Genomic DNA, 14,494 nt, shown 5'->3' with positions numbered 1-14,494 from the left:
CCAAAGATTAAACTCAGCCTATCTGGATTTGCAGCAAGAACTTTCACCTACTGAACCATCCTGCCCTCCATGCGCAGAGCAGGCGTATTGAGTTGGGATTGGATGGCGATTGGGTTGAGTTGATCAAGATGGAGGCCTGAGAACGGTTGTCAAAGGGACTTCTTAAGACGGAGAGTGACATCAGGGCCTGGTTTACCTTTATGGGAAACGGAACTGAGCTGGGTGGCACAGCGCAGATGGTCCATTGTTCCTATGAGTGTGAGGACAGCAAGAGAAACAGACCCAAGCGGGCGGCTCTGGAGCTGGCACCCTGGCGCCAACATTAGCTCAGGCCTCACCCTTCCCCGTGCTGGGGGAGCGGAGCAGCGGCTCTGGAGCTGGCACCCTGGCGCCAACATTAGCTCAGGCCTCACCCTTCCCCGTGCTGGGGGAGCGGAGCAGCGGCAGAAGCAGGAGGCTGTTGTTATTTTGATCACCAAGCTCTATTTAGTGAATACACTTGATTAATCCCCTCCCTCTTCTCATGGATGCTATTTTGAATGGAAAAATCACTACTGGAAAAATAAGCCCTTACATTGACTGTGCACATCGTGCCATCCCCCCCCCCCTTACACGCCAACCTGAGTCTCTCAAAAGCCCCCAGTTTTAAGGCTTAATCCCCAGCCTGTCGCTATTGGGAACCCTTTAAAGTTTTGGGGACCAATGGGAAGATTGTGGACTGTGTCTTGTGGGACTTGGGGACCTGGTCTTTCCCCTGCTTCGTCTCCCTCTTTACCTCCTGTCTGTGGAGGGACTTTACATCCTGCATCATGAGCTGCCTCACCAGCAGACCGAAAGCAGCGAGGTCAGCCAGCTGACCGTGGACTAGAGCCTCCAAACCATAAGCCATAACTGATCACCTGAGATATATTTGTTACACCATACCCACCGGGCTGTGGAGCCGAATGGTTAGAGGCGCTAAATTTTATTTCAAAAGAATCCAAAGCCACGGAGGAGTCGGCTGTCTCAGCTCTCAAGGAAAGAATATGGCTTACCCACCTGTGGTGTGTGTTCTTTCATTTGGCACATGGAGAAGCCATGTTAGGAGGCAGTCTCAAGCCCAAGTCCTTAGCCTGTGTTCCCTGAAGGTGGATATTTTCAGAAAGGGCTATGCTTAGGCTTTGGAGCTCCCCCCAATCCCCAAGCCTTCTCGGGACTGCTTGATTTAAATGGGGGGGGGACTTGTCAGTTCTTACTAGCTGGGAGAAAATGCTTTCCCAGCATGGCACATTAGTCACGAACAGGGTGTAGGAGGGTATTGAACAATCATCCCGACCCTCCTCCCGTGGATGGGCTCTTTTGCTAAACTCCAAGCCCCAGCTGTGTTGGAATTGAGGACCTGCTGGGGACACCCCCACATGCTCTCCCTGCTGTGCACTTGAAGTCTCGGATCAAAAGTGGGAGAGGCTGCTGATTTCAAGGCTGGAGCTCAAGTATTGCCAACAGGGAAGCCAAGGCCTCCACAGTTTGTGTGTGTGTGTGTGTGTGTGTGTGTGTGTGTCACGGGACAGCTGGGCGAAGGGTTACGGGAAGGCTCACTTTTGTAACCTGGAACTGAGGCATCCAGCGCCGAGACTCAGCATTCGCGCTTCCAGTCTACAATCTGCTCATGCCGTTCTCCATGTCCGTGAGACAGAGCTTGAAGGTGCTGGCTTGAGTAGATGTCGGGGGATCCCAGCAGCCTGGGAAAGCCCACGATGGCCTCCCTTGAGTACAAGAAGAAGCATCAGCCAGCTACGCATTTCGAGCACTCCATGGGGACAAATCGTTTAGAATTTCTTCAATTGGCAGATACTGATGCCTTCCCCCATACAATGGAGAAAAAGGAAATCGGTTGGGGATGTTGATTCCTGTGGCTGGTCGGCTTGGCTGGGTCCTGCTGTCTAGTTGTTTGGTCAAATCAGTAGTAACCATCTTCCCACTGCTTGTATAGTAGTTGGGGGTTATGGGTATATGCCATGTAAGTGAACATGTCCCACAGAGCACTGTGACAGGAAACAGTGAGCCATTCCCTCGTAGAACTTGTAGTCCTATCAGACTCATTTAAAAACAAGCTCTCATGTAGCCCAGGATAGCCTTGAACTTGATTTGTAGCTCAGAATGGCACAGAATCTCTGATCCTGTTGCCTCCCACATCCAGTTCATGGGTTGCTAGGGCTTGAAGCCAGCACTCGTGCATGCTAAGCAAGCATTCTCCTGAGTTATATTCTCAGCCCTGTTCAGTTTTGCTTTTCGAGACAGGGTCTCTGTCTACCCAGCAAGCTGGTGTGGAACCCAATAGTGTAACTCAGGGTGGCCTTGAATTTGTAATCCTTCTGTCTTCGTTTCCCAAGGGTTGGGACAATAGGTGCAAACCACCAGACCTGATCAGAAGAGAGGATTAAGACAAATAATCAAACAGTTGATAATTATAGGACTCTAGAGGAGGAAGGGGGCAGAAGACACCTCAGAAGACCAGAGCCTTGCAACATTTTCAGTGTTTTCAGTCGAACACTGTATTGTAACACGTGAACAGATTCCCAACTACCCTGCGTGTGCACTTTATTCGGAGGGAGGATAGGTATTCCTTCTTTGAAAAAAATCACACATATTTAAAATTTATTCCAGTATCTACCCCACCACTCTTTCTCTCCATGAACTCCCAGGTAAATCTTTGAGAATGTCTTCAGAAGTCTTCAGAATGATGAGTCTCCCCTCTGCTGCTTGTGCAAGAAACATTTGTGTCTTAGCTAGCGGGGCAGGGACTGAAGCGGCTGCACGTGTAACTGTGTCTTCAAATGGCATTATTTCTGTTTATTTCCGATCGGGTAGATGGGACAGGAGAGTAAGAGAGATGGGGATTAAAGCAAGGGGACTCAGGGTGGGGTGGGAGTAGAAGGGATGGCGTAGATACAGAAGATAGCTCAAGGACCTTGTGGAAGAAACAGGGGCTGGGGAAGGAGCAGAAGGAAAGACAGATGGAGTTCCCAGGAAACTCCAGCGAAGTACTAAGGAACGGTGTTCTCACCGTGTCACCCCGCTTCAGCTACAGCCAGACCTGTGACAGAAAGGGCTTCATTAAGTGGCACCTTACCCCCCGTTTCTGAACCCAGAATTCTGTTTACCTTTATAAGTCACAAAGCCTGGGTGAGTGGAACTGTGAGTATGGGCGTCTTAACTGTGCATGGTGTGTGTGTTTAGACACAGCGACAGAAGCTACATGGAGTTGTTCCACAGGAGAGAAGGAGGGACCTGCTGGAGATAGGTAGCTGAGAGTCTGAAGGTTTGAGGCAAGTCCTAGAAGGAGAAGAGTACCTCTGTTGAGTTGGTGGAGGAAGAAGGGCGGACCGCAGGGCTGGAGAAAGAGGGACAATCTCGGGGAAGCCTGCAATCCGAGGGAAGGAAGGGGATATACAGTTTGGAGGGGTGCAGAACAGCAGAACCAGGTGTCAACGGAGGCTATGGCCCCGTTGTCCAAGGAGACTTCCTTCTGTTAGTAATGGCTTCCTGGACTGCTGTGTATCCGGATTTTTCTGTGGAAGATGGAGCGCTGCACAGCCCCCTCCCTCCCAACTCTGAGGATCAAAATTTTTGCTTATATCATCAAACTGTTTCTTCTGGAGGTGATTCTTAAAACTTATTTTCCGTTGATCTCTATTGTTAACCTTCGTTTTCCTATATTGATTGCTGAAGTTTCTTACTTACTCCCCCCAAACATGTCTGAAATTTGACATTTGGTAAAATACCGTGTGCCCAGAAGCACGCTGTCAGTCCTCACCTCTGGGACGGTCAGGAAGTCCTTTGTTGTGTGGCGGGCAGGCATGGGTCTTTCTGTTTGGTTTTTACTGTCTGCATATGGGATTGCTTTATTAACTACTAGGGAGCAGATACTTACGACTATCTTTAATGTGAACACACACAGTAGTTAATGATCCCTGGGCCTGCCAATAGGTGGTTTTTCAGAAACCTTAGGTTTTGGTGCACATTCCCAGGAAAGAGCATAGTTAAAACCCTTAGAACTCAGGGGAAGCTTGACTTTGCTCTGATGTTGCCTCCTCAGACATTTATGTACATAAGGTTTAGACCTTGCATATGAGAATGAACAGCTTCTTAGTAAGGGGGAAGACAAAACACAAGGCTCATAACTATACATCAATGTAATGACCCTAGAGGTCTGATTCCCTCTGCCAGCCTCCATGGCACCAAATACACACATTGCACACACATTGCACACTTATGTGCACCCACATAAACACACACATACACACACTCAGTTTTGCATTTGTGTTTACTTCTCTATGGATTTCCCATTGGATTTCTGTTTTTCCTTTTTTCTTTAAAGATTTATTTATTTATTATATATGAGTACACTGTCGCTCGCTGTCTTCAGACACACCAGAAGAGGGTACCAGATCTCATTACAGATGGTTGTGAGCCACCATGTGGTTGCTGGGAATTTAACTCAGGACCTCTGGAAGAGCAGTCAGTGCTCTTAACCACTGAGCCATCCCTCCAGCCCACATTGGTTTTCAGTTTACTAGAAGAGTGGTTCAGAATCAGGACTCGGTAACACAGGCTGGTACTGATTGGGGCAGGCATAGGTAGAAACGTTTTACTGAGTAAGATGCACATAAAGTGCGTTGTGTATCACTGCTGTGGGGGCTGCGAGCTTCGATTCTCCTAAGCCAGGCCTGGCATCCGCCTTGCTCCCTGTGTGGTCCTGTTATTACTTGGCAGTAAATGTAGCGCTTTCTGAGAGAGCCAGTAGTTGTGACAGGAGACACAGATTTTCCTTGTGATTTTATGTACCGGTTTTTCTGCAGGGGCTTTGATGTGTCCATGTTTGAGACCCTTCCCAGAACTCCCTCTCTCGTGAAAGAGGCTGGTTATTCTCTGACTTGGGGTAGTAGACGTGTCTGTGTTCCGCTGTGGTTTTTATTTTATTTTGTGGCTGCTTTCCTTCTATGTTTAAATTTCCAGCTTGTGACTGCATCGTGCGATTTTACCACCTCTCAGTTTGTAACTTGACGGTGACAAACATGAGACGTTAATCAGACAAACCAATGGTCACGGCCGCCTTTAAAGTGAAATGTGGTCACTCCTTGCTCCTAGGCTTTCGGCGGGGGGCGGGGGGGGGCGTCCATCTCAGCAATGCTCCTGCTTTTCTCATTCTGGGAGCTCATCCTTAAGAAGCTGAGGCTGGGGACCAGCGCGGGGGGCGGGGGCCGGGGCCGGGCGGCGGGGCGGGGGCGGGGCGAGGTCTCCACCGGAAGTGAGGGACACAGAGCGGTCCAGAGCTTGCTACCCTCTTAATTTTAAAGAGAAAGTTTGGGCCGGAGTTACTTGGGACTCTAGCCATCTCTTCTTCCGCTTGTTTTCCTACGCCCTTTGGTACCCAATTCTCTTTGCTGGCCTGATTGCGGTTGTAACCGGAGCAGCATTAGAGAGGTCTGCATTGCCTTAACCGCTCCGCCCCACCCCATCCCCACCTGCGCGCGCGCGCGCGCGCGCGCGCTGACTGTCCCATCTTACTCCATGGAAAGGTTGTCTGGGGCACTGTAGTTGTTTCATGGGCTCCTGGATGCATATTTGCACGCGTCTCAGTTACATCACAGCTTTGGGACAGTGGTTGCTGAAGACCTTAAATCCTAAGACACCCAAGGAACGGATGGATGAAGGGTAGCGGGTACCTTCAAGTCTAGAGAACTTTGGAGGCTGGACTCAAACCAGACTGAAGTCACAGGCAGCATGTCTCTTTTTCTAATAGGCTTTGCTGCTTTGCAATGTAACACTGTTCCAGACACAGGTGCGGTTCATACCGGCATGGCTGAGAGGGGGCTTAAACAACAGTCCACCCACAGGCTACTTGAGGTGTTTTGCTAGCTCTTTTTGTTTTATTTCTGGCCCTTTGTTGGGTGGAATTGGCTGTTATCCGTCTATTCACTGGGTTTGAGAGGTGGTCTGGTTCCTGCTCTTGTCCCCTTCTGACTCACAGGTTGGAACCTGGAGGTGATGGTGGAGAGAGGTAGCGGCTTTGAGAGATGATTAGGTCCCAGAGTTCTGTACTCAGAAACGATTGATGCCCTTATAAAAGATTCTTGAAAGGGTCTGGAGATATGGCTCAGCTGTCAAAAGCGCAGGCTGTTTTTGCAGAGGGCCTGGGTCCAGTTCCCAGCATCCACATGGCGGCTCACAACCGTTGGTTAACTCCAGTTGCCCTGGAGGTGATGCCCTCTTCTGGCCCTGCAGCACCAGGCACAGGACATGTCAGGCACGTTGCTCATACATATAAGGTAAAGATAAATTAAAAAGAAAGAGGCCGGGGCAGGAAGCTGTATGACCGTCGGGCACCTTGGGATTACAGGAAGCAGGGCTTTCCTTAGATCTGCCAGCCCTCTTGATTTGAGACGTTCTAGAATTCAGAACTGTGAGGAATCCATTTCCATTGTTTATAAATTATCATAAGGCGTTTTATTATAGAAGCATGAACTGATTAATTCACAAGAGATAATTTCAATTTTTTCCGTTCAGTGCATTTCTTAGTTTTTGTTTAAGATGCTCTAACAGGTCCAAGTAGTATGTTTTGATTCTTAGAATTTTTTTTTTTTGTCCTTCCTCTTTGGTACCATTAGATGCCACCCACCACTGGCCATTTCTTCTCATCCTCTTAAATCAAGCTAATTTCTACCCCTTAAAAATCAGGTCAGACAGTCTTATGGAGCTGATCTATTCCCATCATTCGCTTATACTGAGCAGGTGGCCATTGCTCCTGGGAAAGTCAGTGGCCGCCGTTCTCTTGGGTTATAGGTGCCATGGGAGAATGGTCTCATCCCTCACCTCGGTCCCACACCATCTGCATAGCAAGCCTTGGTCAAGCTGTACTGAATAATAGTACAGGTTCTACCTAGATAACTCTACTTTAAACATTGACAGTTTTTAGACCGGTTTTAGGCAGCCTCGCTATATAACTATTTGAAAAATCTATTTATAAGCACTCCGGATGCACAATTGCTTGATGCCACACTGGGAAGGGAAAAAAATTCTGCCGATTAAAGCCATTGTGCTATTAAGATGCACTGTTTCAGAGCTCCTAAAGAGGAAACAGTTTGTTCTTACAGTTGGAAATGATTGTGCTTCATCCTGCTAAAACTTGAAGTCTTAAGTGTGTGATTACCAACAACTTGGAGTGATCTTCAGCTGAAGTAGTGAGGTCATTTGGAAAGACGCCTCATATTTGACAGTGTGAGTGATCACGTGTTTCAGACTGGGAGTCTAGAAAGGGACCCGGGGCTTCAAGCCCTCTGAATAAACTTGTATCACTCCATTTTATAATACCCTGGTCTATAGATTCCAGTCTCGGATCTTCTCTTCTAGAAGGTGGGGGTTGAACCAGGCGTGGTGGTGCCAGCACTCAGAAGGCAAAGGCAGGTGGTTCTCAAAAAAAAAAAAAGTGGAGCCTCATGAGGAAAGATTTCTTCTCCTGCGCCTCAAACATTTCTTAGGAAGAATTAATTTTAAACAATTTAGAAAAGTCATGCAACTTAATTTCAAAGTGCCTGACAGTGTGGCACAGAAATGCTTTGCTTAATGACTAAAATCATCCTGTAAGTGTTTACTGATTGTGTTTGTGACATCCTGTTGGCCGTGGTGGTTTGGGGGAATCCTGTGTCACCTCTGTCCGGTGAGACAACATGGTTTCCCATCACCACCCTTCTCAATCCCCTCTGGCGATCAGTGACACGTTGAAATGCCAATGAAGTATTCATATACATCTACACACCTAATTCCAGAATGGCTCCCTTCCTCCACATGCCCATGGCCTCCCTCTACCAGGAAAATGCAACAGCTCTTCTTGTAGGACTTTCCAGCCAATTGCAGCGGGGCCCAGAACCGCGAGAGACACAGGGATTTGGGGGTGGTGTGGGGTGGTGTAGGGTGGCCCTTTAGGAGGCATCAGCCTCCGTTGAAGTGATCTGTTACAGAGGTCTCCCAACCCTTGTTGTTTATAGGCATGGCTGCCTAACTGGCTTTCTGGACTTGCAGCCGCACCCCAGGAAATTCCAGGGTAGCCTCCCCTTTCCTTTGTGAATGGCAGCTCCAGCAAAGAGTTGGGCTTGTGGGGAAGTTTGAAGAATTAGACTGTGGACAGTGACCTCATTTTGCTCTGCAAGTGAAGAGGACCCCTGGTTGCTGGATGTCGGGTGGGCCGGCAACCCCCACCCTCAGGCTGAACAGGAGGAGCCAGGATCTGTTGTTGAGAAGGTAGTGGCACTTTTATCTCTTGTGTCACTCTGAGTGGAAGAAGGCCAGAGTCAGGTGACAGCAGCTGCTGCCCCTCTACCCTCCTCTTGACAGTGACCTGAAACAGTGTGCTTTAGGAGAGACCCCTGTCTCTCTGCCGGCTTAAGAACATCGGGTTTGGAAAAACCATAGGATTTGAACCACATCCCCGTCCTGGATCATCAGTTCTTGACGACGGTGAATAAGGGCAGACCTCACCTACCATGCACTGTGCCCTGTGCCCCCGGAAACTGGCTTTTCTTGTGCATTGGTACAAGCTTTAGTTTCCATGAGAACAAGGCAGTCTGTCCAAGGAAAGAGATCGGAGTGGCTTGATTCTGGAAAATTAGTCGTTGAGCAAAGTGGTGTGTTTTGAAATCTCTCCCAACCTGAGATGCTGATGTGTGTCTGAGATCATTCTGGTGTGCAGTTTAAGGATTAAACTGTTCTGACTCAGAGGCAGGTTGAAAGCTCTTCAACCTGAATCCTGTCCTCTCCTACTGCGTTCTCATGGGCTCTGAGGTGACCTTGATCTGTCACTGGGAACGCCCTGTCAGCTAAGCCTCAAGCTGGTGAGACAGTGAAGGGCAAGGTTTCTGGCACTGGGTGTTAATTACGGTCCGCCTCTTTTCCATTCTTTTCGGGAGGTGGGAATAAAGTATCTACCTTCTCAGACAGCATCACAGGTATGCTAACTTGAAGCAGTATCAGGAGTCAAGAACCCATATCTGTGCTCTGGCCCCAAAAGATCACCAGCTTCGATGCCCAGTGGGATTCTCAAGTGGGCAGTTGCTTTACAGAGTTTAGAAATGACAGAGAGAAAGATGGTGCTTGGGTTTCTTTCTTTCTTTTTATTTTCTAAATTGAAAATTCATGTGGTCATCAAACCATGTCCTGAGAGGGTTATTAAACCTGTTTAAGCCAGCTGGGCCTCATTGAAGCCATTCTTAGCATCAGGCTGTGTGGATATTTGGAAACTCTGCTGGCCAGCTGTGGGGCTGGCCCTTGGGACTGGTGGTTTCCAAGTTCCCTCAGATGACACCAGTAGGGAGCTTGGCGGAGGCGACAGCAGCGCGGTGGTGGTGGTGGTGGTGGTGGTGGTGGTGGTGGTGGTGGTGGACCAGTAGGGAGCTTGGCGGAGGCGGCAGCAGCGCGATGGTGGTGGTGGTGGTGGTGGTGGTGGTGGTGGTGGTGGTGGTGGTGGTGGTGGTGGTGGTGGTTTCCCACTGCAGGTGTCAGAGTGTACCTGTAAGATGATAAGCAGGAAGAACTTCAGGAAACAGAATCACAGCCATGGGCATAAGTGCAAACCAGAGAGTAAGGTTTTTATAAATGGAGGCTCCCCCTGAGTAGGGGTAGGACAGATGCCTTCATTTTGAAATACACTTTCTTTACTAATGACTATGGTGCTGCTACCCCAGCAGGACCCGTTTGTTAAGTGTGGCCTGAGATTTCACCGCTCCAGCAGGTGGCCCCCTCCCTGTAACCTGTATTTCCACACAAGGACAATCCTGTGAATCTCTCTCTTGCTTCATTACCTCAGGATGCATTTGGCCATGTTAGGAAACATCATTGCTCAGAACTAGGCCAACGGGGTGGACAGGGGAACTTTGAGGGATTTTCGTTTGGCCGGTTGGAGTATCTGTTTATACTCGCCTTAAAAAAAAACTGGCTGAGCTAAAAACCGATTCATTCCCGCTCTGTGGAGTAAGAATTGGGACCCAGATGCTGCGCCTTCATCAGTGCTGAGAGATAACTGATTTTGTGCTAAGACCGTTGATCCAGCCCCAGAGCTCTCAGGGGTCGTGCCGTCCACCCGAGAAGCCCACGAACACTCACCATGTGTGTGAATCCTCACTGCAGCCTTGACGTTTACAAACACTGAGCAAACACAACCTCGGTGGACGTGTCCTTGAGCCCCGTTGCATTTGCCTGACTTCCAGCTGCCTAACCCCCAGCCCACCGTCCAGCGCTGTGCGTGGAGATCACTGCCCAGGGAGAGCCCCCTAGGAAACGACAGCTAGCACATTCTCCAGCAGTGTCATATTGCGTGTCTTCCAGAATGATTGTACAGAATTTGAGGTTTGAGGTTCTGTTCCAGTCAGTTGTCAAGAAAAGAAAGACATGTATGAAATGTGTGACCAAGCCCATGAGGAAGGATGCGATGCCTGTCTGTGTAGCAGGGACATGTGACCTACTGATGTGTAGGCTGATGTGTACATTGTGAGTTTATATATGTCACGTTCCTGTCTGAGTTGGCTGTAGCCAGGTTCCTGTGATATTATACTGGCTGTGTTCCAGGAGTTGTGCTTATCACCCCTGCTCCCTCCTTCCACTGCATTTCTTTCTCCAGTAGTAATTAATTGCGTGTATTATTTTATCTTTAATTTCATTTTATTTGTATGTGTGGGAATGTGTGCACAGACAGATGGACACACACATATACACACATACACAAACATGCATACATATACACACATACACACATGCACACACAATATGGACATGCAAACACACACATATACATGTATACACACATGCAGATACATGGACACACATGCACACATATACATAAATATACACATGAACACACACATGCACACATACACACATATATACAGACACACATGCACACACATGTACACACATACATACACAGACACATGCACACATACACATATATGCATACATACAGAGACACACATTCACACATGTACATACATACACATGCACACATATATGGACACATACACAGAGACACACACAAGCACACACGTGTACACACATACACACATACACATATAATGTACACATACACACAACACAGACACATGCACACACGCATACACACATACACACATGTACACAGGTATACACACTCACACCGTCTTGCACTCATGGCACTTGTGTGGCACTCACAGGACAACTTGTGGCAAGCGGCTTTCTCCTTTTACTGTGACCGTCCCTGTAATCGAACTCAGGTTTTCAAGCGTGGTTGCAGGAGCCTTTACCTGCTGAGCCGTCTCGCGTGCACCTCTATTTTATGTCATTTCTGTCGGAATGTCACTCCAAGTCTTTAAGCAACAATTTTAAAATAAATGAAAAACTGATGAATTTTCTTTATTCTTTATCTTTATACCACTGAAAATTTTCTAGTGGCCTAGGTCAGCTGTCCGATCACTCTATCCCACCTATCCATCTGTCCGTCTCCCATCCAACCCAGCCACTGCATTCTGCTTTGGGAGCTAATATGAATAATAAAATTTAAATCTTTTTGGCATTTATTGTGTGTGAAGTAAATGTACAGAAGTTCGACCCTGCCTTACCCTGCTCCCACTTTTAGTTTCTGAGAGGAAGAAAATTTTGTGGTTCTCAGTAACTGACTAGTCACTGATGTTTGGGGGCATCTAAGGGGCAAAGTAAGAATTAACAGGCTTATACAGAATGTGGTGAGAGGCTGGTCGCTGAAGCTAGCTTCCTTGAAGACAGGTGCTAATACTCTTTCCCCCTCCACAGTGATTCTTGGAACTTGCAAAGCCACACAGAGCAAAGCAATAGAAACCCAGCCCCAGAAGCCCAGCAGCAGAGGATCCGGGTGGAGCATTCCAAGCTTTTAGGAAGAGTCAGTAACACAGAACTTCTGAGATGGCATAGGGCTGGGCCAGTTGGTCTCTCAGCCCCTGGTACCTTTCCCCCACCGCCTGTGCAAACCTGGGAAGTAGAGTTCAGTGAATGAGGGGATCTCTTAGCCCCTGTTTCAACAGCCCATCCAAACCACAGTGTGCTCCTTCTGGTCTACAGACATTAAACAGGAGTAGCAAAGTTAGTTCACGATTAGCAGAACCGATCTCCAGACAGGCAGGCAGTGGATTATATAACAAAGATGATCTCATTTAATGCCTACAACAACCCAATCCATAGGAACTATTATTAGCCCCAGTTTTAGATGGTGGATTAATAGTCCGTCCCTAATCACACTACTAGTGAAGATGCCACTCGCAGAGCCAAGTTGTGACGACTGTACCCTGCAGTCCCAGCTCGAACTCCTACCCTGAGCTTGGTGTGTAGCTGCCTTCTGACCATTAGAACTCTAGGTCTCCAGGCGCCCGGCACACATTCCCAAGGTCACCATGGTGTCTGGTCACTGCAGCCACAATGAGTGCTCTCTCGCACAGTGTGCTCTTAGCGTATCTGTTGATCACAAAGGAGCGAGTGTGGGCTCTGTCCTGGGCTGCCTCACTGTTTCAATTCCACAGACAAGATTATGGGTACATTTTTTTCCTCCCGAAATCAGGGGGAAAGTATCAAACAGACTCAGTCTCGTTTCCCTTTGTGTTGCGTGAATAACGTCCTATAGTCTTATCTTTTTCAACTAGTTCTTTTGTTCGGGTCTAGGGAAGAATATAGATAGAAAACATTTTAATTCTAGTAGCTAGGATAATTTGTTTTTAGGGATAAAACTGCATTCTCAGCCCCCATGGTGCAGGTGGAGGGACAGCCGCCTGCAGGCCGCTCTGCCAGCGAGGATCCAGCCTCTCAAATTATTGGCAGCTGGTACGGTAATGAGTCCATTTCAATATAAATGGGCTGTTGCTTATTAATATCTGCCAGTTCCTAAGCTATTCAGGAGTGCTTTGAAATTTGGGATATTTGCAGAGAGCCGTGGAGTGGGGGGGCACCTAGGAAAGGAGGATGAGCAGGACGGCTGTGGGGGCAATCTCGGAGAGAGCACGCACCGTGGGTTAATGACGGGGTTCGGCTAGAACTTCAGTTCCTTCCCCTGCCGGCGTGAGTCACGGGCTTCATGGCTAAACAGCACGTTTTCCAAGATAAAGGAGAAACAAAACTCACAGTTGCGAGCTGTGCGGACGTGTATATTTACTTATGTACTGCCTCTGTGTGGTTCCTCTCCTCTAGTTCTCTCAGTGTTCCCACTCGGAGCTTTTTGCCAGCGAGGCTCCCATCTTGCTGAAACTACCAATGGTGGGTGGGTGGCTGGCTGGCTGGCTGTGACCGGCAGCCCACAGAGGAATGTCCACTGGGGAGGTTAACAGGCAGCCGCTCAAAAATACCTCAGGCCGGGGTTGGGGATTTGGCTCAGTGGTAGAGCGCTTACCTAGGAAGCGCAAGGTCCTGGGTTCGGTCCCCAGCCCCAGGCCTGTCTGCTAGGCTGAGAGCAGTTTCTCAGGGGATCAGCTTCAAGCGTGAAGCCCATTAGCACTGTCCTTTCTTGGAGCTGGCCTCGTCAACTTATTGCTGTTGTTATTATTAATTTTGCTGAATCACCGTTTATACATTTTACCTAAGTTCTTTCTTCTGCATTTTCCTCAGGAGCTTTATCCGAGCGTGATGTTTGCCATGTTAGAGAAACGCACACAGGGCAGGAAAGTTCGTGGAATGTAGTTTTCCGACACCCTCCCATCCCCCAACACATAGCATTTTTTTGACTCTCTTTATCAGCGGAGTCTGTGAGAATATGGAGGCTCCCTTGTTTCCTTTCCTTCTGGTAAGACCTTTTGAGTGTGACAGCAAACTATCCCGGCAGGAACCCCCTCATGTCAGCCAGTGCCTGAGTGACGGACCGGTTAAAACGGGAGTTTTCAGGGCTGTCTATGACCACTCATACAATCATTCTGGCTGAACCCGCTGTTTGTATCTAAATGTTGCAACTCTTCACTCAAGCTTCCTGATTCACCTTACGTTGACATTGAGTCAACGAACATGCATGCCCTTTCTTTTCTCTTCGCTGACCACTGCCTTTCTGATGTTCTCTCTCCTTCAGGTTTTTGGCACATTCTCCCAGACTCAGGTGAGACCCCGATGGACACCCCGTGGGGCAGGTGCTGACACACGCCCCAACTCCAGCCACTGACACCATCTCCAGCCTCAGTATCTAAATGCCACAGTGCTCTCGGGGCCAGTTGGGCTGGGCACCACTGTTGCCTTTGAAGGTAGGTTCGTGCATGTAGATTTGAGCCTCTGTGTGTCTGTGTGGCCGAAGAGGATCTCAAAGGTGGCGGGGCGTGTACAGTAGAGTGCAGCCAAGGAAATTTCGATGCCGTATACACATGGTGGGAAAGGAATTCGGAGTCGCTTCCGAAGGCTAGAGTTGCAGGGATCTAACAATTAAGAGGCATTAGTGTTAACCCAAAATGGACCGGGAAACTTGAGCAGGTAGCTGTGAAGTCTCTTCTTT

The 14,494-nt window shown here is 48.5% G+C and overlaps 1 protein-coding gene across 7 annotated transcripts in view; it reads left to right on the top strand.

The window, feature by feature from the left end:
- The window catches only part of Tiam1 (TIAM Rac1 associated GEF 1), a 348,754-nt gene that overhangs the window by 206,119 nt on the left and 128,141 nt on the right, over nt 1-14,494 (top strand). For 6 of the 7 annotated variants that reach the window (XM_039088432.2, XM_063270597.1, XM_039088430.2 and 3 more), the window contains one exon: nt 14,081-14,249. The gene's annotated coding sequence lies outside the window, so the exon portion shown is untranslated. Of the gene's footprint in view, nt 1-14,079; nt 14,250-14,494 lie in introns of those variants that run through there. The other variant, NM_001100558.2, reaches the window with a different exon arrangement.

This window comes from Rattus norvegicus, chromosome 11 (assembly GCF_036323735.1).
Source record: "Rattus norvegicus strain BN/NHsdMcwi chromosome 11, GRCr8, whole genome shotgun sequence".
Lineage (NCBI taxonomy): Eukaryota > Metazoa > Chordata > Mammalia > Rodentia > Muridae > Rattus > Rattus norvegicus.
This window is presented reverse-complemented; position numbering and strand designations above follow the sequence as displayed.